We start from the raw sequence: 27,878 nt of genomic DNA on the forward strand, positions 1-27,878 counted from the left end.
AACCAATCAGAAGGACTAGTAAATGGATTATGTAACCTGTGTGAATGACTCCTGTACCAGACCCAATCCAAATTATCAAGTGTATTTCAAGTTATGGAAAATAATATGTTACATAGGCTTAGATGATTTCTAAGTTTGATAATTTAAAAGTACGATAGTGTCTATTAACTGCTTCATGCACCTTCTTGCTAAAAGTATCCCGCCAGAATCATAGGTAAGGTTGTGGGCCTCTTAAGTCTCACAAGTAGTAAGGACAGTGAAATATTTTAATAACGTCCCTCTGTAATGTGGGTAGGTAACTTTACATCTGTAATGGAAATATGCTAGTTTGGCAAATAATTCCATGTTGCTAGAAATGAGGAGTGGGATTTATAAGAAATGGAAACAAACACCAGACTAAGAAAGCGTGGGTCAGATTTCACCATATTCTCTTGTGGTGGGATGTAAGGTAATCCTGGAAAATGAAAAATCACATTAACATTTGTACTACAGGACACCGTAACTCAAAAGCCTTGTGATCAGATGTTATTTTTGACTTTATATTAATACCTGATAGTTCCATATAAGGCTTATATAGGAATGGAAGGGAGATAGTCCAAAGCATTGTCATTACCATTTTTGTAAATCAGGGAACAAGTATGGACATGATTATCAAACTAATGATCACATTGGATACTTTGCACATCTACACGAATCATTTGTGCCAGTCATTTAATTTCTTGGTCAGGTGTTCATATCTCAGTTATTATAATGGACTAAATATTTTGACCTAAAAATATTGAATGTACATGCTCTAAGAATACAAATTCATATGACTTTTCAAGCATTTGAGATTGTAATGATTTTGATAAGTGTCAATGCTAATTCTAAGCTTCAGATGTTATCAAGGAAACCACTTTGACATGAATAAATTTCAAGGTTTATTTTAGTCTCATAGTCAGAAAGGAAGACAGTGACCCTGTGATCTATTTTCCAAGACCCCTTTATACTTTATATAGATTAAAAGTTTAACATATTTTCTTCCCAAACAACAACAAAGCATGGTGCACACATTTCTCAATTTTTTCTGACTTATGCACATTAGTTACAAATGACATTATTTTCAAGAAAAATACCAATAAAAATAGTTTGATGCACATTTTTATATATTTAAAGAACATTTATTATAAAACATTTGACAAAGTCAATTTTCGTATATCACCTGTGCATATTTTAGTCTTCTGTTATCCTGGAAGCATAGGACTCACCTATAGAGATAATTTTTCCTAGAGTCCTCATTTGCTTGTGAAGTAACTAAGGCACACATTATGATTTTTGATTGGGAACTAAGTATTTGCTCGTGCAAATCGCAATAAACCAATACTATGTATTTGTGTCAAATATTGGATATTTGTGTTAAAAGACTGTTGAAAGAAAAGCAGAGTTTGTGGAGAAAAGCTTCGGAGAAAGGTTGATAAACGAGGTGTAGCCACATCATCTCCAGTGCATAACAACCTGAAAATTCTCCACTTTAGACCTGTCCTGGTATCTAGGGGTTGACTAAGAAATGCTTCTTAGCATGTTCTCCTTGTCCTTCTTTCTAAAACAGTCACACTCTCCTTGGCTTTTTGAGTGTACTGTCAGGGTCAGAAATTCATTTTTTGTTTGTTTTCTAGCAAGTGTCAAAGCAGTTGGTTTGCCATCCTTGTGTGGCTATATCATAGCATATTAATAAATGAAATAAACAGAACTCCTCAATATATTCACAAAAATTTTCATTTCCCTTTTTCTCCCCAGGTTAGGCTAGGCATGAAACACCAATAGCTATCATCATTTGTTACTGAGCTAATAATACTGGTTGGGACAGTGGCAGGATATGTATGCAGAAAGCTTCTGGGAAAGGTTTTCCAAAGTGACACAAAGAAATCTTTTGTTTAATCAAAGTTATCTTCAGGTGGCTCATAAAATTTATACTTAAAATTTTAGATTATTTAACCACTGTGATAACAAAATGTTTTAAGTGGACCCAAGAGGATTTCATAGGGTGCCCACTGAAGTCACCTAGGGCTGAGTGTCAAGGGGGAAACTGGTTTGGAAGACTCCATATAATCTTCAGTCTTTAGAGATCTTCACAGGATATATAGGTGAGGCTAATGAGAGAAGCCCATCCTGCCCTGTGCTACCTGCATAGCTCCTTGGTGTTGTCATCATAGCCGTGTCCTTAATGTCTCTAAAGTCTTATATTCAAATATTTATCTTGTAATTCTTAGTATCAAGCTTTTTCTCTATCTCTGTATCAATGCCTAGTACAGTACATGCAGTATTTGCTCCAAGTTGTTTTTCTGACTAAATACTTAGAAGGATGGTCCTGTTAGTCATCTAGCCTTTCCTAGCCTCCCAGTGGCAGACAATCTTACATCCTAAGGCTGTCCTTTCCTTTCATGTACTTCTCTATGAATGCTCTTCAATGTGACAATATCCATGTAGTATAAATGTCACGAAGCCAGCAAAATATCATATTGCATAAATTTTTTTGTACAAACTACATTTGAGCTTTCCTATGTTACCAAGGGATTTCATCTGTATACACTCCCTATTTTGTGCTATTCAGCTTTGTTTCATTATAATATAATCCTTTGCCCTTCAAATCAGCAGGTTCTGTATCCACAGCCTCAATCATAGATCAAAAATATTTGGGGAAAGCAATTGCCTCTTTACTGAACATCTACAGCCTTTTCTTCTTGTCCTTATTCCTTAAATAACATAGGTTAACAATTATTAATATAGCATTTACATTGCATTAGGTATTATAAGTGACCTACAGATTATTTAATGTATACAAGAGAATGTGAGTAAGTTATATGCAAATATTCTGTCATTTTAAATGTGGGACTTGAGCATCTATGGATTTTACTATCCTGGGAGGCCGAATGTCTTGGAATAATTTCCCCTGGTACTGAGGAATAACTATTGTATTTCTGTTACACACACACACAAGCTGTCATATATTAATCAATGAGTTAATTGTCAATTATTGTAATTATAAGGGTTATATTTATATGTAATATAATTGTTAATGATGTTGAAATAAGAACATACAGTCATATCTATTTCACCAATCTCTTATAGATACAGTCTGGGCCAACAAATTTCACTCACATAAGCTAAAAATGTCCAGCAACGTTTGATTGGTCAAAACATTTGGGCCTGGGGCCATAGCTCAGTGGTAGAACACTAGCCTAGTGTGCTTAAGGCCCTGGGTTTGATCCCCAGCACCAATAACAAAATTGGTCAGCAATGCTTTTATGCTGCTCTTTGCCTGCTTTCTTCCAATTATGTTGTATTCTGGTGAACAATCCTAAGCCAAAATGTATGGCAGGTGACAATACTTGATCAGCTCTAAAGAAACCAGTGTGCTCAGAATTAATATGCATGTTTTACTGGGACTTAATATGCTTTATGATAAAAGAAAGCCAGTAATGTGAGACTTTAAAAAGTCATTTGATGCAAATATCACCACGGCCAGGTAGAACTGGCAAACGGCCCCTTCCTCCAAACTCAAACAAACAAACAAAAACAAGGCTTACTACTCTGGTGACAGGGAGTCTGAAGAGAAATAGTGGTTGCCAATGCCAGTGGGCCATACGTGTGTTCATTTATATGATAACTGTGTTGTGGTAGGCATACTTTCCTTAAAGAGGTGGTTCAGCCAATCAGGCCATTGTATGCCTGTTTCCAGAAATGCATCCCCTGGGCTAGTGGGATACTGTAACTTTGGCTTACCTTTTGGTTCTTTAGGCAGTGCTAGGTAATCATATATGGGCTGCATAATGGGCTTTGCAATCAGACAGACACTCTCCTACTGCCCATTTGAATTTGGGTTAATTACTTATGCTATCTGAATCTTAGTTTTCTTATCTAAAACATTCATTATCTGTAAAAACTTACCTAGGTCATACTGGTAGATATATGGAGAGTATTCTTTACTGCAGAATTTGGGACTTAGTAAGCCACCATATGCATTTTAGTTGTTTCTGATAGTCCTCTTTTTCAGTTTATAAGGCAAGAGTGGACAGAGCAAAAAAAAGTAATACTCAAGATTTTAATGACTTTCTAGGTATTATTCTTCTTAGTGGTTGAAAAAAATTCACCTTGATTGGGTAGTTTTTTATTTATTCCTTATTAACTACAATTAAATCCTGGGGCATTAGCTGACAAAGTCAGTACGGGTAGATGGGAGAATTGTAAAAATAAATCAGAATCATTAAAGAATAGAAATGGTATGACTTTCAGAATAGAAAAATGAAGGAGTGCTTTCTAAATTGGGGCTTGGTTCTGAGAAAACCAATAAAATAAAATTGGATATTTCATGAAGAAAATTTTCTATGGTAAAACATTTTGGAAGAATCTGGATGATATTTAAATAAGACACATTTTTGTCAAGGTTTTAACTAGCACAACTTTGAGACTCTCTGAGAAGGATATTTAATATTAAAAATTTCCAAACCTATTTGATATTTGATCATATATCCTCTTCCCAACACACATACACACATACACGAATCACCTTTAAAATCTTGTGGCTCATATTTTGTGTATGTTAAATTATCCTCTTTCACACACACACCACACGCAAACCCACACATGATCACCTATTAAAATCTTATGGCTCATATTTTGTGTATGTTAAACACATATGCATTCTTCATCAGAGTAATGTATTCAAGTGTTCTTTATTTCCTTTCTTTCCTCTGTATTTTGCTCATATCCTAGAAAGCAACATGTGCACTTCTTTTTAAAAATATTTGCTGTCCAAAAAAGAATTGCATAAAATATAGTGATTCCATTTTGTTTAAACTGTTCTTTACAAAGGAAATTCTGCAAACGACTTCTTTGTTGTTATGTAATGCCTTCTATTTACCTTTGTTTCCATTTCAAGTAGTCTTTAGTTATTTATCAAACATTTCTTGAATTTCTGAATAAGATCCCATTGAGCTGTTCACAGTCTCTCAAGAAACTAGCAAGGACACCTATGCAGTTTTATATAGAGGGGTGCAGCGCAACCATGAAGAGCAGTCTGTGGGGCACTGGGACTAGCTGGGCTTTGAGCCCAGTCCTGCTAGGTAGTACCTTTGTCAGTGTACATAAGTTACTTACATTCTGTGCTTCATGTTGCTCAATGATAAAACAGAAATAATACTTAATTCATAGTCATTGTAAGTGCAAATAAGGTGACACGCTCACAGAATTTAGTTTCTAGCACCAAGTAAGGACTCAGCAATATTATTATGATGTTTTTTTACACAAAGTAATTTGTGGACTAAAAGAAAGAAACATAGAACACGATTCCCAGGGAATTCTCATTTAAACTCTGGGTAAAAAGATTGCCCATAACCTATTTCCTCTGCAAGGTAATATAAAAATAAAAGCCCAATGGTGCTTTTTACAGCTGTAATAAAATGTTTCTAAACATAATATTTACCAGGAAGAAGAAAACTGGCTTAGATAATCACACACACATACATAGAAACCCATTTGAAAAAAAAGTTATTACAGTATATGAGAAAAAGTTTAGTCAAAGTATCCAAAGAAAACAATCTCAAGCAGTGAGACACCATCAAGGTCAAAGCACATGCTGATTAAAGCCTGTTTTGAAGTGTGTTAGAAATGCCTGTGTTTGAATTCTGATTCTAAGACTAATTACCTCTATGACCTTGGCCTGATCATCTAACCTCTGTGCTTCATTGTCTATCTCTAAATGACATTAATAGCAATGCCTACCTGATGTGGGTGTGATAAAGATTAAACAAGTTGATATATGTTGTATTAGTTTTCTCTTGTTGTGTAACAAATAATTATAAGCTTAACAACGCAAATCATATTCATTCATTAACTTACAGTCCTGTGGGTCGGAAGTCCTGGCATTGTGGCTGTGCTCTCTGCTCAGGGCCTCACGTGGCTGGAAGCAAAATGTCAGGTTGGCTAAGCTCTTAACTGCTTTGCTCTGGAGTAAAACCTACTTCCAGGGTCATCCTCCCTGTTGACAGAATTCCACACCCTTAGGGTGATAAGATAGTGAGTGGTCCCTGTCTCCTCCTTGCTCTCGGCCAGGGGCTTCCCTGTGTTCCTAGAGGCTGCACCATTTCTTTGTCGTGTATCCCCTACCAGCTTCACACAAAGAGTGCTGCTCACGTTGAATTTCCACCGTTCTTAACATCTGGCCTCTAGACCATGATTTAAAGAGCTTATGGGATTAGGTCTGACCCACCTACATAGGCCACCTGTCAGGTTCCTGGTTTGGGAACCTTAATTCATATGTAGAACCTCTTTTGCCATATAGCATAAGCATAACCACAGAAATGTTATCTCAGCATCTTCACAATCCTGGAGTTATTCCGGCATAAGGCATGTGTAGCAGGAGCCAGGGAGTATCAGGGGCCACCTTAGAATCCTGCCTACTAACCTGAAAGGTGCCAGGGCAGTGCTTGGCACAAAATAAGCAGTAACATGTGTTTACTATGATGATTATTTTGAAAAGTTAACAAATTTACCAAATTAAAAAAAAAATAGCAATGCCGCTGTATTTGCAAAATGCTGGGGAAATCCTACTCCAGTGTACCATTAAAGAAATACAAATTGGCAGAACCTTTCTGGCAATCAAATTGGCAATGTGTTTGGAAAGCCCAGCACTTCCACATCTAGGAATTCAACTAAAAATATAATCAGAGATTAAAAAAAAAGAAAGAAAATGTTAATTATACTGTGATTTAAAATAACAAATACTTGAAAAGAAATCAAACATGTCCCTTCAGAGGTGTTTTTTGAGTATTTTGGCATAACTCCTGAGTGAAATACTATGTAGCCTTAAAAACAAACACAAAAACAAATGAAACAAAACACGTGAGGTTGGAAAATATTGAATGAGGAGGGGACATTTTCACATTACAGAAGAAAAATTATAGTTTATTAAATTGCATATCTCATGTTAATCAATTCACACTCCTTTCTGAATGGTGAGGTTGCTTTTGGCAAGATTTGGTCATTTGAGGAAAAAAAACATACCTTGACAAGCCCCCTCAGATTGCTGCAGGTCAAACCAGACTTCAAGAGACTGTGGGAGCCCCAGCAGTCTTTTTGGAGTGTGAAGCAGGCATTGGTGAGATGGAGCCATTTGACAAGGAGGGCTCATGCCAGGACACTGCCTGATCATGCCCACCCACCCAAAAAGGGCATCCTCAAAAGGAAGAGTTGGCATCATCTCCCCTAGCATCCTGTGGCAGCCATGCACACAATCTCTCAAAGAACAAATAATGCAATCTGACCTTCACTTCTAATTTTTATTCCTCTTTGTAGTCACCTGATTGAATTTCACTCTCAGACAAGATTTTAGAGTGTATCTGTCATTTTAGTTGTAATGCGAGTTATGGTGGAATACATACTATGTACCAATGGCAGGGAGATATAGAAATTAACAATCATTAGAACACCCACAGTGCACATTCTAACACTATCAGACAGCTACTTTAAAGGCCCATTTTACTGGTGAGTAACTCAGGTAGATACAAATTAAATATCTTGCTCACAAAATCCTGAGGGAATGGTAAAACCAGATTTTGAAGAAATGGACTTTATACCCGCAAATTCCTGGTGGTTCCTTGAACTCTATATTTAAAAAAACAGAACAACAAATAAACCTCTCTAGGATTTGTTGTTGTGGTTGTTGTCATTGTTCTGAATATTTAACTCAGTAGGGACTTTACCACTGAGCCACATCCCCAGCCCTTTATATTTTTAATTTTGAGACAGGGTCTCTCAGAGTTTCTGAGGGCCTCCCTAAGTTGTTGAGGCTGGCCTCAAACTTGAAGATTCTCCTGTCTCAGCCTCCCAAGGTACCAGAATTTTAGGCATTAGCCACTGTACCTGGATCCCCAGGACTTTTGAATGTTTACCTAGGGTAACACCTATCGCAGAACATAATAGGCTTCCCTATACATGAAGACAAATTGGTAGTAACAGTGAAGATTGTCTTTCTTTTCTTCTTCTAAGATTATTTTCAACCCTTGAATTTCACAGATGCATGCGCCTTTAGTTGAGGGATCCAAAGAGCACCACAAATTCAGATTAAAACAATTTTGCTGTTTGCGCGGTGGTGCATGCCTGTAATCTAGCAGTTTGGGAGGCTGAAGCAGGAGGGTTGTGAGTTCAAAGCCAGTCTCAACAACAGGGAGGCACTAGGCAACTCAGTGAGACCCTGTCTCTAAATAAAACACAAAATAGGGCTGGGGATATGGCTTAGTACTTGAGTGCCCCTGAGTTCAATCCCTGGTTACTCCACCCCTGCGCCAAATATAAAAAAAACATTTTTGCCCATTTACATTTCAATGTAAAAGGAGATATGCCAAACTATATAGTCTCTGGAACTAGCATCTTTCCGTAGACTTTGAAACTAGTCCAGTTTCTTTTACCTCTAGCTCTTGTATGACTAAATTCTTGATAAAAAAAAAATCTAAGCCCAGATCTCCTAGAATCATTGTCCCATGTTTTGCTTTCTCCCCACATTCCCAGGAACACTTAATCTTCATTCAACTTTATTAACCTTTATTCTTCATTTATCTTTCTTTTGCAGCATGGGGTGTGGGGCGGGAGATGAGTACCAGAGATTGAACTCAGGGGCACTCAGCAACTGAGCCACATCCCCAGCCCTATGTCTTATTTTATTTAGAGACACTGTCTCACTGAATGGCTTAGTGCCTCGCTCTTGCTGAGACTGTCTTTGAACTCTGGGATTATAGGTGTGTGCCGGCCTGGCTTCATTAGAAAACATGCATGTAGAAGAACAGACATATTGAGGACTGTGTACTGAAAGGGAAGTAGCAAGAGTAGGAACCATGAAAAGAATAATAACTGGCAATCTTCTGCAGGAATAGTTCACTAGATGTCACCCCACACTTGAATCAAGATTAATATTTTTTGACAGAACACACTAACAGGAAAGGTGGATTCTGTTTCCTGCTAAAGAACTTGTATTTTTCCACCACAAGCCTAATAAGTGAAATATCTGTGTGTAGAAAATGATTTCAAGTCATAAAACTAACTTTTGGTTTTCAGCAAAGGAATTTAATGTTCATGCAGTTTTGTTATTATGCAATTTTATATAATGCATACTTAGTATATAAATGAAAGTAAGCAAAAGAAAAAAGGGGAAAAAAGTAGAAAAAAATCACCTTACTTCCAGAAATAAAATTACAAACGTTATTATGTATTCTTTTAGAATTTTTTGTTTATTTCCTTGTTTGTGTTTCTGGGAATTGAAAACAGGGGAACTCTACCACAGAGTTACATCCCAGGTCTTTTTTATTTTATTTTGAGACATGGTCCCACTATGTTTCCTAGGCTCATCTCAACCTTGCAATCCTCCGCCTCAGCCTCCCAAGTAGCTGAGATTACAAGCAAGTACCATGGTGCCCGCTCTAGAATTCTTTTTATACATTCACATGCACACTAAAATGTTAGCTTATAAGGTACATATATTAACTCTTTCCATATCAATAGATAAATTTTTACTGAAAATATATAATATTTTTATATGGCACACTAGTGTTCTATTATTGATCAGTTCCATATAGTGAAACATTGATATTATAGGCTTGAGATTCTAATATGTTGAAAGAAGATGGGAATTTCAGTGTACTTTTTAAATATTTTACATTAATCTGTACAACATCATAAAATCTTAAACCTTTTTAACATTTTCCTTTAAAATAATTGTGCAGAATTTTAAATAAACAGACAATAAAATATTTCATAGGAAAATCTTTTCACTAAGACTTCACACTAACAGCCTCTCTCACCTACCCATGTGCATGGAAGAAATTATCCATACTCTACAAACTAAAATATAGGAATAAAACAGTACATTTGGTATTTGTTCCAAAAGTAGATTATATGAAATAGTGATTTGTATTCAATTATGTTTTGGAACAACTTTTGATTTTATTTATTTCTTCTTATGTTTTCCTTCTTCTTTCTTCTTTTTCTTTTTCCTTTGTTCTTTTGTTGATTGTGGGATTGAATCCAGAGCCTGCCCCATGCATGCTAAGCATGCATCCTAAACACTTAGTTAAAATCCCAGTCCCAGAACACCTTTCTCTACATCTGGCACAGTGTGGAAAAATGGAGACCCAGTGATGAATAAGAGCTCCTGTCCTCAAGGACTGCATAAGGCCAAGCCACCAACTAAACTGTTCCCTGATATTTTGATGAAATTCCTGATAAAAGAATGATAGAAAGTTCCATAGACTTTCTCTTTTATATGCATCCAAGTGTTGAACTATGAACTCAAAACTAATTACTGCAGTCTCCTAAAACTAGGTATTCAAAAACTAAAATCAGCACACTACTAATTTTTACTGAATAATCTATGTCAATATTTTATTATTTATTCTTTTGGCAAACATTTATTTTAAAAATATCTGACATTCATTTAAAATGGCTATATGCAGGTATACTAATAGATATGAATGGGAGTAGACATATACACATATAATATAAATAATATCTTTCTAGACCAATTCTACAAAGAAGATACTATTGCTAATCCCACCATACTAAAGAAGAAGCTGAGACTTATAGAGGTTACATGACAAATCCAGGTCTGTAACTGAGGCTCTGGACCTAGAGCCCAGGCTTTTATTTATTGCATCTTACTAGATGCTGAGAATTGAATGATGAGCATATTCAGAACTTCCCAGGACTTCATGGAGTACAACATAGTTATGGAAAAGATGTTAACTAAATCATCACAAATATATAAACACAAATAATAATATGTTCTTTAAAATGGGAAATCAGGGGGTGATCCAAGATGGCAGACTAGAGTGTGACTGCATCTCCAGTAGCTCCAGAACCCAGGATTCAAGAAGGGGAGGCATTGAGAGACTCCGACTAAAATAGAGCCACGGGGTTAGTATCCCCCACCTGTGAAGCTCGGCCTGGGCGGCAGACCCAGATAGGGGCAGCTTATCAGAGCAGGGCAGGGCAGCTAGAGTCTTCCCCAGGTAGCCCTGCTCACTCCAGCAGTGGGTTCCTCTCACACGGCCAGCTTCTCAGAGCAGGCCATCCAGTGAGAGCCTTTCTGCACAGAACCAGCTCCAAGTCCCGCCAGTGGCGAGCTCCAGCCCACAGACAGCTTCGGGACCAGGACAGGGCAGCCAGGGACTTCCCCAAGCAGCCCGGCTCCCTCTGGCAGCAGGCTCCTTTCACAGCCAGCTTCTCAGAGCAGACCTCCTTTCCACACAGAGCCAGCTCCAAGCCCTGGAGCCAGTAGCAGGCTAGGGGCAGCTTTCTTCAGAAGCACTGCATTGTCAAGTTACTCCAAGACTTCAGGCTACTGAAGGCTGGGAGGTGATGCACTGGAAATCTACAGGCACACTATAAGCCAATAGTGGAAATCTGCAAGATCTCAGAGTCCCACTGACATCTGACCAATATGAGAAAACAAGGGAAGAAAATGTCCCAAACAAACCTAGATACTATATCAATAAAACCCAATGACAGAACAGCAGAAGAAATGTCAGAAAGGGAGCTCAGAATGTACATAATTAAAACAATCAGGGAAGCAAACGAGGAGATGAAAGAGCAAATGCAGGCATTGAAGGAGGAGAAGAAAGAGGAAATGCAGGCATTAAATGATCGCACCAATCAACAGTTAAAAGACCAAATACAGGAATCAAGAGACCATTTCAATAAAGAGTTAGAGATACTGAAAAATAAACAAACAGAAATCCTTGAAATGAAGGAAACAATAAACCAAGTTAAAAACTCCATAGAAAGCATAACCAATAGGATAGAACACCTGGAAGACAGAACCTCAGACATTGAAGACAAAATATTTAATCTTGAAAACAAAGTTGACCAAACAGAGAAGATGGTAAGAAATCATGAACAGAATCTACAAGAATTATGGGATATCATGAAAAGGCCAAATTTAAGAATTATTGGGATTGAGAAAGGCTTAGAGAAACAAACCAAAGGAATGAACAATCTATTCAATGAATGATATCAGAAAGTTTCCCAAATCTGAAGAATGAAATGGAAAACCAAGTGCAAGAGGCTTATAGGACTCCAAATATACAAAATTACAACAGACCCACACCAAGGCACATTATTATGAAATACCTAACATACAAAATAAAGACAGAATTTTAAAGGCTGCAGAGAAAAGAATCAAATTACATTCAGGGGGAAACCAATAAGGAATATCAGCAGTTTTTCAATCCAGACCCTATAAGCTAGAAGGGCCTGGAACAACATTTACCAAGCCCTGAAAGAAAACGGATGCCAACCAAGAATCTTATACCCAGCAAAACTTACCTTCAGATTTGACGATGAAATAAGATCCTTCCATGATAAACAAAAGCTAAAGGAATTTACAAAAAGAAAGCCGGCATTACAGAATATTCTCAGCAAAATATTCCATGAGGAAGAGATGAAAAACAACGATGCAAATCAGCAACAGGAGGAACTAGCCTAAAGGAATAGCCAAATAAAGGAGAAACCAAATCATGTCAAAAAACAAAAATGAGTCAAATAACAGGGAATACAAATCATATCACAATAATAATCCTGAATGTTAATGGCCTGAACTCATCAATCAAAAGACATAGACTGGCAGATTGGATTAAAAAGAAAATCCAACAATATGCTGCCTGCAAGAGACTCATCTCATAGAAAGAGATACCCATAGACTAAAGGTGAAAGGATGGGAAAAAAACATACCTTGCACACGGACACAGCAAAAAAGCTGGAGTATCCATCCTCATTTCAGATAATGTGGACTTCAAGCCAAAACTAGTCTGAAGGGATAAAGAAGGATATTACATACTGCTTAAGGGAAGCATAAATCAGAAAGACATAACAATCATAAATATCTATGCCCCGAACATTGGCTCATCCATGTACGTCAAACAAATCCTTCTCAATTCCAGAAATCAAATAGACCACAACACAATAAAACTAGGTGATTTTAACACACCTCTCTCACCGCTGGATAGATCACAAATTGAATAAAGAACCATAGATCTCAATAACACAATCAACAATTTAGACTTAACAGACATATATAGAATATACCATCCAACAAAGAACGAATACACTTTCTTCTCAGCAGCACATGAATCCTTCGCTAAAATAGGCCGTATTTTATGCCACAAAGCTACTGTTAGCAAATACAAGAAGATAGAGATATTACCTTGTACTCTATCAGATCATAATGGATTGAAATTAGAAATAAATGACAGAATAAAAAACAGAAACTTCTCCAATACCTGGATATTAAATAATACAGTACTATATGATGAATGGATAACAGAAGACATCAGGAGGGAAATTAAAAAATTCTTAGAAGTAAATGAGAACAAAGACATATCAAAATCTCTGGGACACTATGAAAGCAGTACTTAGAGGAAGATTTATTTCATGGGGCGCATTCAACAAAAGAAGTAGAAATCAACAAATAAACGACTTAACACTACAGCTCAAAGCCCTAGAAAAAGAAGAGGAGACCAACACCAAAAGTAGTAGAAGACAGGAAATAGTTAAAATGAGAGCCGAAATCAATGAAATTGAAACAAAAGAAGCAATCGGAAAAATTAACAAAATAAATAGTTGGTTCTTTGAAAAAATAAACAAAATTAATAAGCCCTTAGCCACACTAACAAAGAGAAAGAGGGAGAAAAACTCAAATTACTAAAATTCGGAATAAACAAGGAATATCACAACAGACACGAGTGAAATAAAAAACATAATTAGAAGCTATTTTGAAAATCTATACTCCAACAAAATAGAAAACCTCGAAGACATCAACAAGTTTCTAGAGACATATGAATTACCTAAACTGAACGAGGAGAACATACACAACTTAAATAAATCAATTTCAAGCAATGAAATAGAAGAGGTCATCAAAAGCCTACCAAAAAAGAAAAGTCCGGGACCAGATGGGTTCTCAGCGGAGTTCTACAAAACCTTTAAAGAAGAGCTCATTCCAATACTTCTCAAAGTATTCCATGAAATAGAAGAGGAGGGATCCCTCCCAAACTCCTTCTATGAAGCCAATATCACCCTGGTATCTGGTTTGATACCTAAACCAGACAGAGACACATCGAGGAAAGAAAATTTCAGACCAATATCCTTAATAAACATCGATGCAAAAATTCTCAACAAAATTTTAGCAAATCACATCCAAGAATCTATTATAAAGATAGTGCACTACGATCAAGTGAGTTTTATCCCAGGGATGCAAGGTTGGTTCAACATCTGGAAATCAATAAATGTCATTCACCATATTGACAGACTTAAAGTTAAGAATCACATGATTATTTCAATAGATGCAGAAAAAGCATTCGATAAAATACAGCATCCCTTCATGCTCAAAACACTAGAAAAAATTGGGGTAGTGGGAATATTCCTTAACATTGTAAAGGCCATCTAAGCCCATGGCCAATAACATTCTAAATGGTGAAAAACTGAAAGCATTCCCCCTAAAAACTGGAACAAGGCAGGGATGCCCTCTTTCACCACTTCTATTCAACATTGTCCTTGAAACTCTAGCCAGAGAAATTAGACAAACCAAAGAAATTAAAGGGATACGAATTGGAAAAGAAGAACTCAAACTATCCCTGTTTGCTGATAACATGATTATATATTTAGAGGAATCTGGAAATTCCACCAGAAATCTTTTAGAACTCATAAGTGAATTCAGTAAAGTAGCAGGTTACAAGATCAATGCTCATAAATCCAATGCATTTTTATATATAAGTGATGAATCTTCAGAAAGAGGAATTAGGAAAACTACCCCATTCACAAGAGCATCGAAAAAAATAAAATACTTGGGAATCAATCTCACAAAAGAGGTGAAAGACCTCTACAATGAGAACTACAGAACACTAAAGAAAGAAATTAAAGAAAACCTTAGAAGATGGAAAGATCTCCCATGTTCTTGGATAGGCAGAATTAATATTGTCAAAATGGCTATACTACCAAAAGACCTATACAGATTCAATGCAATACCAATTAAAATCCCAATGATGTACCTTACAGAAATAGAGCAAGCAATTATGAAATTCACTTGGAAGAATAAAAAACCCAGAATAGCTAAAGCAATCCTCAGTAGAAAGAGCGAAGCAGGGGGTATCGCAATACCAGATCTTCAGCTCTATTACAAAGCAATAGTAACAAAAACGGCATGCTGTTGGTACCAAAATAGGTAGATCAATGGTACAGAATAGAGGACATGGACACAAACCCAAATAAATACAATTTTCTAATACTAGACAAAGGTGCCAAAAATATGCAATGGGGAAAAGATAGCCTCTTCAACAAATGGTGCTGGGAAAACTGGAAACCATATGCAACAGAATGAAATTAAACCCCTATCTCTCACCCTGCACAAAACTCAACTCACAATGGATCAAGGACCTCGGAATCAGACCAGAGACCCTGCATCTTATAGAAGAAAAAGTAGGTCCAAACCTTCAACTTGTTGGCTTAGGATCAGACTTCCTTACCAGGAGTCCCATATCACAAGAAATAAAAGCAAGAATCAACAACTGGGATAGATTCAAACTAAAAAGCTTTCTCTCAGCAAAGGAAACTATCAGTAATGTGAAGAGAGAGAACGTGGGAGAATATCTTTGCCACTCATACTTCAGATAGAGCGCTAATTTCCAGAATCTATAAAGAACTCAAAAAACTCTACACCAAGAATACAAATAATCCAATCAACAAATGGTCTAAGGAAATGAACAGACACTTTACAGAAGAAGATGTATAAGCAATCAACAGATATATGAAAAAGTGTTCAACATCTGTAGTAATAAGAGAAATGCAAATCAAAACTACCCTAAGATTTCATCTCACCCTAATTAGAATGGCGATTATCAAGAACACAAGCAACAATAGGTGTTGGCGAGGATGTGGGGAAAAAGGTATACTCATACATTGCTGGTGGGGTTGCAAATTAGTGCAGCCACTCTGGAAAGCAGTATGGAGATTCCTCAGAAAACTTGGTATGGAACCACCATTTGACCCAGCTATCCCACTCCTTGGCCTATACCCAAAGGACTTAAAATCAGCATACTACAGAGATACAGGCACATCAATGTTCATTGCTGCTCAATGCACCATAGCCAGATTGTGGAACCAACCTAGATGCCCTTCAGTTGATGAATGGATAAAGAAAGTGGCATATATACACAATGGAATATTACTCTGCCATGAAGAATGATAAAATTATGGCATTTGCAGGCAAATGGATGAAATTGGAGAATATCATGCTAAGTGAGATAAGCCAATCTCAAAAAACTAAAGGACGAATGATCTCGCTGATAAGCGGATGAGGACATATAAGGGGGGTGTAGGAGGGGTTAGTGTTAGGGTTAGGGTTAGGTTTAGGGTTAGGAATAAGGAGGGTGGTAAGAATGGAGGAAGGAAGGACAGTATAGAGGGAAAAGAGGGGTGGGAGGGGTGGGGGCAAGGGGAATAAAATATCAGAATGAATCAAACAACATTGCTCTATGTAAATTTATGATTTTTAATGAAAAAAAAAAAAAAAAACTACCCTAAGTTTCCATCTCACCCCAATTAGAATGGCGATTATCAAGAATACAAGCAACAATAGGTGTTGGTGAGAATGTGGGGAAAAAGGTACACTTATACATTGCTGTTGGGATTGCAAATTAGTACAACTACTCTGGAAAGCAGTGTGGAGATTCCTTAGAAAACTTGGAATGGAACCACCATTTGATCCTGCTATCCGACTCCTTGGCCTATACCCAAAGGACTTAAAATCTGCATACTACAGAGATATAGCCACATCAGTGTTCATACCTGCTCAATTCACAATGTCCAGATTGCTAGATGACGAATGGATAAAGAAACTGTGATATATATATATATATATATATATGTATAAATATATATAAATATATATAATATCTATATCTATATATATAAATATATATATAAAATGGAATATTTCACAGCCAATCCTACTCATCTAGAATGTCCAGTGTTTGCATCAATATTTTGGTTTATATGTTTTAAAATAATAAATGAGAGTATAAACATGATAATGCCTGAATTGAGTTTTAGAAAATGAGTACCTAAATCCACCCCCCAAATTTTCTAATGAGGCGGAAATTTATTATCACTAGGTATTTTTTTTCGTCATAGGAGTGTGGACTAAATCGGAATATACGTTTTACCAATAGCCTTTTTTTTCAACAGGGCTATGCCCCCAAATATTGATATCCACAGTGCATTTTTCAGACATGAAATAAACCATTATTGCCCAATATCTCCAATAACTCCATTTCTTTAGTGGAGGACAGTACTAATTTCAGTGGGGGACAGAGGAAATGGAGACAACCCAGTTGAGTGTTTCAGAAAGAAATGGGGAAGGTTTTTTAGACCAGGCAGTGTCTTGTCTGATGCTCTCTGCTTAAATGGAATTTTCCAAGTGTTTTGATAGAAGGGAGCCGTGGAAAGAAAATGTATGAATGCATGAAAATGAGAGAGGATCACATAATTACAGAGTTAAGATAAGCTTACAATTTCAGAGAACAAGCCACATTGGGGGGATGATGAGGCAGAACAGGAATGTAGCTTTTGAAGCATCCAGGTGGAAGTGTCTAGCTTTCAGACTTTTGAAAGAAATCTAATTCTCACAGAGGTAGATCAGGTGACCCACGTCAACCAACAGACTAAATAGAGTCTGGGTTAAATCATAAAACTACTTCTTGAAAATGGTAAATTATTTGACTTTCATATGAGAAATTACATAAAAATATTGTGATTGATAATGTTAAAAGCAAATGCACATTGTTGAGACCGCTCAAAATGTCTATTTTTATGGAAATGAGTAGTCAGGAAAAACACGCAGAAAGGAGATGATTAAAATGTATGTACAGAGATTTGGCTCCTGATGAACACCCATATGATAACATCGGGTCTACTCAGCACATTACTGAAATTTGGCAAGATTTGCGATTTGTCTTAGCAACCTCCCCAGGAAATGAAGTTTGGCTGATGCAATGCCATCTTAGGAAAGGCCAGATCTGCATATTATTAACATTTGTGTTGGTGGGATCCCAAAAATGGGTGTAGTCTGACCCAAAATGAATGTTATAATAAAAAAAAAAAAAAAACCCACTTGCTATCAGAGTGTGAAACCATCTGAAGGAAGCAACCAATTAGACATTTCTTCAAGCACAAACAGGCTGGTGTCAAAACTCATCACAACCAAGCTATGTTCAGCAGCTGCACCTGCTTGATAACTAGGGAGCTATCTGGCTATGAACGTTTGCTTCTCACATCAGAATATAAAGTACAAGATGGGACACCCGGGGCAACACCTCATGTAATCCAAGTGAGCTTTTTATTCCCTCTCTATAACTTGACTCTGAAGCCTTAAAGCAGAAGTAAACCAAGATACTAAAACGGTAAAAAAAAAAAAAAAAAAAAAAAAAAAAAATCATATTTTTCTTTGCTAAGAATGACATTTAAAAAAGGAATTGTGCCTATTCAGTCATTGACCAGTCCCACATCACAGCTCTCTTAGCTTTTTCTTTTTAAGGTCCTCCTTCCTGGGAGACCCAATATTGGCTTGAGATCAATTTATTTACTATATGCCAAAAAGTTTTCTCTCAAGTCTAATTATCTATAAAACTTATGCAATGTGTATCTTCACAGGCTTAAGAAAAAAAGATATTTTTTAAAAAAATGAATTTTCTAGAGGTAATTGGTATTTCCAATCCAAGATCCTCTTTTGGTTGGAGAAGAGTAGAAGGATAGAAATATTAATAAAGAAAAATGAGGAGTATTGTCATTATTACAGCCCGAGGCAGATTTATTTTCTCAGGTCCCTTTTGGGGAAGTGATGAAAGGAAGGAAGTGATGAAAGGAAGGAATGGAGAAGTGTGGATCCTCTGCAACGCCATGCTCAACATGACCAGTTATTTGGGTAACCTTAGGGAAAGACCTAGAAGTCAGAGGCAGTTCAAGGTCTCCTTTTGTAGTGTTTGGGATTGGAGGACCAATAGGCTAGTCCTTAATCCAAAGCAGGTGGAGATCCATGAGATCAATAGTCACATAGGTCTCATTCCTACACCCTGGCTAGCAGACACAAAATAAAATGACTAAACTTCCTTGTGAGTCCTGTTCTCTCACTTGAGTGCTTGCTATTCATAAATATTTTTGAGTGACTTGGAGTAAAATTAGATTTGTGGAAATATTATACATGAATTATTCTTCAGCAATTTGGAAATATTTCACATAGACACACTTACCATTTAAGTACAAAAATGAACCTAAGGTTTTTGCAAGGCAGGTACAGGAAACCATGCTTTGCCAGGGAGGGTTACTAGCAAAATAAGTCAGTTAAGACTAAATCACACAAAAGACTAGTCAGAACGCTTGTAAAACTATATTAGGATTGTTAATTTTTAAGGTCATTTTGGTAGTTGTGATGGAAAACAGTCACCTGAAAATTTTTTCCTTGTTCAAGTCCATCAAGATATCTGCTTCCATTTGAAATACTGAATTCCATGGGAAACTTTGTTTGAACCCCACATTACTGCATAACCATGGCAAAATTTTCTTTGTTCTTTTGGTTGTTATGCAAACAAAGCTCTTTTGTTTGCAATGTACAGTTGTAGATACCAATTATTTTCTACCTATATGAACAGGACAAAACAAATTAACTGAAATATTCTATTTAAAAAAGCATTCTTAATGATGTTGCCATTTGTTTTCTTTTTACTTCTAGAAAGTTTATATTTTGGTAATATATATTTGCCCTCTTTTTATCTTTATTAAATATAGATCTGAATAGCAGCCATTCTTGCTCTAATCAACCCAAATTTGCAATAATTTTCCATTTACTGCAAAAGAGTGCCTACCCACTATACTATCTGACAAAAATGCCTCCCTTGGGGTTATGGCTGAGCTCAACTTAGAGGTAATAAAATGACAAAGCAGCTTTTATTTCCATCACTCACTCCGGGATGACTACAGTACAAAATGTATAGTCCTGTAGTACCCATCGTAAAGATTTACACAAATTGTTCCTTTCTTTCAGATTGCTGTTACTTTCCTCACTGTTACATACTGTCATTAAATTCTCCACCCTCACTATTACAGCTTCCATTACCACCCACATGGCACTATGGCTTTATCCATGGGTGGCAGATGTTATCACCATATGTCATCCGATCAATTTTCCATTCAAGGGTAATGTAATGTTTGGGGGAAAGCCAACTCACACTTTAGTAAAGGCTGTCTCTGTAGTCTTCACCAGCCGTAAAGGCAAGCATCCTTTCAACTTCTTGGCTCTGATATTTAACCAAAAAATCAGCAGGGATCTCAGAGCACTTTGCATATTTCCATGTTAGTTGGGCTCTCTCTCTCTTGCTGTCAACTGCCAAATTGCTTCCTATTAAGGAGGTTGGCATTATCTTGCTTTCTTCTACTCTTACTCTTCTCATAATATTCTGGATAGAGAATGACTTTATAGATGAACAACAAATGAAAACTTCAGTTTCAGGTCTGTTTCACAAGAATGTGCCTTGTTTCCAGAAGGCAACACGACTTATAGAGTCTGAAGTTTTTATTCTGTATCATGTAAGGAACGGCCAAGGTGAAGACAAGAGCCCCTTTTCTGCCCAGTTCTGATTGTGTGTGCCCTCTCTCTCTCCTCATTGATTTCTCCTTTCTTTTCCTTTTTCTTCCAACCCCACACCATTCTTGGCAGTGGATTTGTATCTCTTCACATTTATTGAATATCTCTTATTTGTAGCCACCATATTATGCCATGTATATTTAAAATGTTAAATAAAATGTTGTTGTTCTAGTATTTCCAAATTTTGAAGATTAAACTTTAAGCTATTTTGAAACCAGTCCAGTCTAAATTACTGCATTTCCCATGCCCATGATGGGTAATTAAGACATGGAATGTTTGGGAGGCAATGAAGTGAAAACCACTACTTGTTTTTATTGTTCATGAAATTATCTCCCTCTCAAGTGCTCAAACTGCCTGAAATTTGGTGAAGAAATTTCTGTTTACAATATCCACATGTATTAATATTTTAAAGCTTAGATTATGTCTTTTTCCATTTTTATCTTGCCAACTTCAAGTAATTCAAATTTCATGGTTAATTTATTCAAAATCCCTTAAATCCAATGATGACTTAATGTTAACCTTCAGATATTTTCAGTTTTGAATGTTGTATGGCGCAATAATTATGGCATCATGGTATAGATAATATGCTTCTCTTTTAATATTCTCATTTTACATCCTTCCAGAAGACAAGTAACATAGGGGGGATTTTTTAGTTTGAAAAAATATATTTAGAATTCAGTCTGAAATGATATCAAACTTTTCTGGAATTAGGATTAATGTTTAAACATTATGATATTTTAAAGTTGAAATTACTTGTTCTTAACTTATTTCAGGTCTATCCCTAGTGAAAATCACTTACTGCTCTACTGCAAATTCACAACGACTTGCAGTTTCTAATAGTTGGAGTTTTGTATTAAGACACTCCCCAGGAACGGAAGCACAATCAGAAAGCAGACATTTTCTGTTCCTCAAGAACACGTTATCAGTGTTGCTTAATTGTTCTAAAACTGACAACCCTATTTGCAGCTATTTTCAGATTTCACTTCTTTTGCTACATTCCCTGTGCCTCCTCTTTGTCATACATCCCACTAGGATCCATCTCCAGGGCAGGAAGCAAGGCAGTCACTTGAGTGAATCTTTAAACATTGTCTGGTCCTACACTCCAGTTCTATGGCATACATCTCTGTGTTGTAAAGATATATGTTACATATTTTATTATTTAAAATATAATTTGCCTCTTTTAGAGTGGACGTTACATGGCATCGGAAACTTGGTCTTGCTTAGTGCAGTATTTTAGTGTCCAGAACAGTGTCTCTGATAAAAATGCCTGAACTTATTTGAATTCATACTTTGGAAGAATGTTGTTACTTTATAGGCTACTTATGGATATATTTTTGTTAATTTGCGTGGTGCCAACGTAATTTTATGAAATATCTTTGAGCATTCCTACAGTCTGTGGTTGCCATGCTCTTTTTACATGAGAACAGGCCACGCTGTTCTCTTGGTACCTTTGGAAATTTAGAACAACATGCAAAATATTTTGGCCAGTCACACCCAATTTTATCCTTGAGTTCTTACAAATTTTTGGATGGTTCCTATCAAATCTTGCTAATCTATTCGTGTCTGTGTAGTGATTAAGTTGAGAGTAGTTTGGGTGCTCTTTATCACCTTTTGATTTGACACTTCCGAATTTCTTTTTTGGAAAGCTGGTTTAGAAATTCTTTACTACCTCAGTGAAGTCTGGCATGAAAAATGCTTTTCTGTATTTTACTTTCATACATTTATGTTATGAAACCAGAGACATTAAACAGTTACATTGATCTTTCCACTGACTTTAATGTATTTGAAGGTTTTTATCTTTCCTTGTTTGGTTCATTGCAAGGGTGTTCTAGCTTCTGAACTACATAATTTTTGAAGCATCCCATTTTCATACACTTGGCAATGTTTGAATTTCAAAAATACAGGATTTATTAAGATAATATCCTTGGTTGGTTAAGTATGAAGAATTTTTATTTAATCATTTAGTTTGTGCTAAGCCCTAGCTATTTCCTAAGTGGTCATTTATAATATCCCAAAGTCCTTCCTCTCAATCAGAGACTACCAGGTTAAAAAATAAAATGTAAAATTCCTTTCTATCACAACCTGTCCTATTTTGGGTTTCCTTAAGGGTGGTCAATCCTTTATTCTTTTGGATTATTTTTATCTTCCAGGTTTTAGAGAATAGTTTTTAATTATGATATAACTTCAGATTTTATGACATTTCCTTTGTCATGAAGGATTTTTTAAATCATTCAGATATGCTCTCAGAAAATTTGTCACCTCTGCTTCTGACAAGCAGGGCAGCGTGCAGCTGGGTTCCAGTGGTCATCAAGGGTCCACCTGTCACTACTCCTTAGGAAACAACTCCCACTGGCAATATCAGCCTCCATTATTTCCATCATGTCATGTCTGTCAAATGAAAGGTCTAAAGTAGAAAGACCTACAGCAGCAAGGCCCACTTTCTGCCTCTGCTGCTATTCAGTTTCTTTAAACTGAAGAGTCAGTCTGGGTGATCAATGTCCTGGAAGCTTTTTGTTCTGTGTGTATGTAAGTCATGGAGCTTGTCTCTGTTTCCTTGTCTCCCATTTGATTTTACAGCCACTACGATCTGTCTGTAGTGCCCCAACCACTCCGCTCACTTGTAGGTCACTAGGAACTTAAAGTCAAATTCAATGGGTGCCAGCGTCTCACCTGGGGATACTGATAAAATGCATATTGTGACTTCACTGACTGTGATTCTGTGATTGCCTTAGATTCAATATGGAAGCCAGCTCCCAAGGGACGTCTAAGCCAGCATCAATGGACTCCAGGTTGAACAGCAGGTGCTGGACCTCGCCACGGCCTTTCATTGAGTGTCATCTTGAAATTCTCTACTCCTTTGGTTTTGCTATACTTCACTTTCCTGTCTCCCCTCCTTGCTAACTGTTCCTCCAAAGAATCTTATTCTGATTACTGCTTGTTCTTTAAAGGTAAACAAATCCTCAATCAGCTTCTTTACTCCCTAGAGTGGTGATTCTCAAACTTTAGCATATAATCAAAGTTTATTGGGAAATTTAATAAAAATGGAGTTTCTAATTCCTAGTCCAGAGTTTTTGATTGAGTACACATGGAGTAGGGTCCATTAGCCTGTATTTTTTTTTTTTATTCTTATAATGTCGTCTCTTTTAATAAAATAAATTATATAACATTTGGTTAAGGTATACAACATGATATTATGGTATACAAATAGTCTGAATGTTACCATGGTGAAGCAAATTCACCTATGATCTCAAAGAGCAACCCATTTTTTGTTGTTGTTTTGGTGGCAAGAGAAGATCAAATCTACTTAAATCATTTAGCCTATAGAATACTTTTTTAACACCAATAGTCATCATGTTGTGCATTAGATTTTTGGACTCCCACCCAACACATTTGCACCTTTTCATTTTCTGACTTCCATCTCTCCTTTGTTTCCTTCCCCCTCTCACCCAGCCTCTTCAGTGCTCCTGTTAAACACTGTTTTGTTCCCTACTTCTGTATATTGAATTGGGGTTTTTAAAAGATTCTACACATGCAATATATTTCTTCCTGTGTCTGGCTAATTCACTTAATAAAATATTGTCCAGGTTCACACATGTGACAAATGGCAAGATCTCAACCACTTTTAATACTGTATAGTATTCCATTGTTCAGATGCACCATTTCCTTGTCCATCATATATTGATAGACATTTAGATTGCTTCCACATCTTGGCTATTGTGAATAGTGAAATAAACATAGGAGTGCACATATCTTTACAAGACAGTGATTTCATTTTCTCTGGGCATATGCTCAAAAGAGGGATTGCTTGGTATATGGTAGTTTCGGTTTAAATTTCTTTATAAATCTACATACTGTTTCTTCACCAACAATGCACAAGAATTCCCTTTTCTTTACAATCTCATCAACACTTACTTTTGCCTTTTTGATAATAATTATCTATTTAATATGGGTCTTAAATATCTCCCAAAGTACTGAATGTCTCCCATGTGTAGAAGCCTTGGTCTCTAATCCATGGTGTTATTTGAGAGATGCTAAAACCTCTAGTAGGTGGGGACTACTGGCAGGAAGTGAGGTCACTGGGGGCATGCCCTTGAAGGTGATATTGGGATCTCAGTCCCTTCCTGTCTTGCTCTTTTCTTCTTGGCATCCATGAAGTGAGCACCTTCTTTGTCTTGAGCTCCCACTAACATGCACTATGGTTCCACAGGCTTAAAAGCAATGATGTCAAGCAACTGTGGACTAAAACCTGTGAAATTATAAGCCAAAATAAAACTTTCCTCTTTTTAAATTGGTTAATCTCAGCTATTTGTCATGGTGACGGAAAGCGGACTAAAACACCACCCTGACAAATGTGAGGTTTTGATTTGTATTTCCCTGATAACTAATGACATCAGTTTTTCAAATATACCTGTTGGTCATGTTATGTCCTATTTGAAGAAAGGTCTATTCAGGTCTTTTTTCTATTTTTTAATTGGGCTCTTTTTCCACTATTGAGTTGTTTAGATTCTTTACAAACTTTGCATTTTGACCCCTTACGGTACTCATCCACTTTCTTTACTTTAATCATACCCTGGAGGCTGCCACTTTCCAAATTAGATCTGTACCCCAGATCTATCCATGAGTTCAACTATCATCTATCTGGAAGAAATCTGGTCAGAGTTGTTAATGAGTATCTGTCTATAGCATCAAAATCACTTGGAGAGCTTGCTAAAAATGCTGATTCATAACCCTACAAATGCTGACTTATTAAATCTGTTGTGAGGCCCATGAATTTATATTTTTAAAACTATTTCCTTCAATGATTCTGATGAGCATGTCCCCTATGACCCACTTCAAGAAAGGCTGTATATTTTATGGATTCCTCCAGCTAATCCTAGCAACAGAAGAATCTTTGAAAGACTTTTCCCAGTAGAAGTTTGTCAGGGGAAGTAGGAATAAGTTAATAGTTTAACCTTCCTCATGATCTCTGGCAAAATTCCCTAAGCTACTCTTAATAACCATGCAAACTAAGTAAAATAAAAAAATGTTTGTTTGTTTGCTGGGGATCAAACTGGGATCTCACACATGCTAGGCAAGCACTATACCACTGAGTCACATCCTAGTCCAGGGAATTTCTATCTAAAGTCATTTTCAGGTTAAGTCACTAGCCATTCCCCTCCTAACAAAATTGCCACTCGTAAGCCCTTCTGTACAGTTATTCCTAGACTACCAATGATTTGCCTTTATGCTAGTTACTCTTAGAAATAAATACTTGCTTGCCATCTCTGCATACCTCTAAGGTAGAGATAATATTCATTGATGGAGATATAAATCCACTAATTTGTATCTCTCCAAGGAAACTTTTTGAGATCATCCCACCAGGGAAGCTCAATAAATAGCATTTTTATCATAAAACCCTGATTTGTATTATACTTTAAAAAAAATTAGCCCCTTGGAGCTGCAGATACACTTGCTATGCAGATTTAAATAACTTAATTTGATGTTTACTCTCAATTGTCCTTCTATTCATGTTGTGCCTCTTAGTTCAGAAGTGAAATGATTTTTTCTCAAAGTTATTAGAATAAAATCGGAGTTCAATTAGTAACTTTGGGACATGGCAACCAAGTGAGTGTTCTCCTTTTAATCTTTAACAAACTCCATTATTCACAAATTGATTGTGCCATTCAAGGAATCTGAAGGAATGCAAACCACATAATTTTGAAATATTTTAATATTCTAATATTCAGGATGAAATAATTTTTTTACCCTGATTAGTCGCTAAAACTCGTTTGAATGGAACATTGCCAGACAGATTGCAGGGTAAAGAGCCTCGGGCATCAGTGTCTTGATTCCTTTTAATTTTACCTCTTTGCAAACGTTATATTGATGTTCGGTTTCCCTCCTCTATATACATATCTAAATGTACAATGAGGAGGCAAAATGTTTTCACCGAGGAAAAAAATCAATGGGAGATGAAAAAATCCGCAATTTACTTAGGTGAGGTTTGACCCTAGGTGTTCTGCTTTGATTCCAAGTGGATGGGGCATCGCCTCTATCTTCCTAATTCCAAAATAAGACGTTTTACTTCAGCGGAGGTCACCTGCAGACATTTTCCATAGCTTGCAGCTATTCTTCGAAATATCTTTCATCCCTGCTTTTTCTCCATATTTCTTTTTTTCTGCTGCCTTCCGCTCTCAGCTGCAGGGATTTGTCCTCTAAAAGAATGGAGGTGGGAGGGAACAAGGCATGGAAGCAAGCAGGGAGCATGAGCTAGAGAATGCCAGGATCTGGCTTTTGTCATTGGTTGGCTGCCATGGCTAGAAGAGGGAGGAGTGAACTCTCTTCAGTGTGTTCTGCCGGAGCCGAAGTACAGAAACCATATTTACAGGTAAGGGCAAAAAATTTTTTAAAAGAAAAAACGAACCAAAATTCTTTTTCCTTTAAAATAGAATGCCTCTCAATTCTTACTGAAAGAATTTTATCCTATAGAAATGAACCTGAAGATATTTCCTCAAAGTGCGTCCCTTTTATTTCTGAGAAAGCCTTGCAGTGAGCTGTTCTTTCTCTCTGCAAAATCCTTAGCTGGCTTTAAAAAAGAAAAAGGAAAAAGAAAGAAAGAAAAAAAAAAAAGAAAGAAAGAAAGAAAGAAACACCCGAGGCATGTCTTGTCCTGGATAACTTTCTAAGCAAGTGTTATTGAAGCAAAACTAATAGATAAAATGAGTCATCATGTGTCTTTTTTGTTGTTTTTGTTTTTATTCAAGCTTGTGTTACTGCGAATCAAAGAAAGAATGAGAAAAGCTTGGTAAATTCCACAGGTCCTGAGAAAAATGGAGCCTTCTTTCAATATGAAATAGAAAATTTAGTGTCTTTTAATCTTTACGATATACTAAATGGCTTAGGATAATTATTCTTACAGGTTGTAGATTCTTAGCACTAATTTAGAATGAATGATTTGTGTTCATTTCAGCCCTTTTACTTAATTTACTCCTCTTGATAAATTTCATGCTGTTGAATAGCTGTATCACTGAATCTTATGCTTATATAATAATTAAATAACTATAGTTATGGATATACATTAGGCAGTTTTTATTTTTAAAACTCAGAAACATTATTGTGAAATATTAAACATTGTTTTTAAAAAATAGCATTTTAACAGGCAAAGTTTCATTTATTGATTGAATTT

General features: G+C 36.4%; 1 protein-coding gene across 4 annotated transcripts in view; it reads left to right on the plus strand.

Annotated features, from left to right (window-relative positions):
* Nucleotides 1–1,692: 1,692 nt before the first annotated feature.
* The window catches only part of CSRNP3 (cysteine and serine rich nuclear protein 3), a 214,598-nt gene continuing 188,412 nt past the window's right edge, over nt 1,693–27,878 (plus strand). The window contains exon 1 of one of the 4 annotated variants that reach the window (XM_079134433.1): nt 1,693–2,123. The gene's annotated coding sequence lies outside the window, so the exon portion shown is untranslated. Of the gene's footprint in view, nt 2,124–27,005; nt 27,081–27,878 lie in introns of those variants that run through there. The other 3 variants (XM_079134431.1, XM_079134434.1, XM_079134432.1) reach the window with 3 other exon arrangements.

Source organism: Sciurus vulgaris (genome assembly GCF_902686455.1).
Source record: "Sciurus vulgaris genome assembly, chromosome: 3".
In the NCBI taxonomy this organism is placed as follows: domain Eukaryota; kingdom Metazoa; phylum Chordata; class Mammalia; order Rodentia; family Sciuridae; genus Sciurus; species Sciurus vulgaris.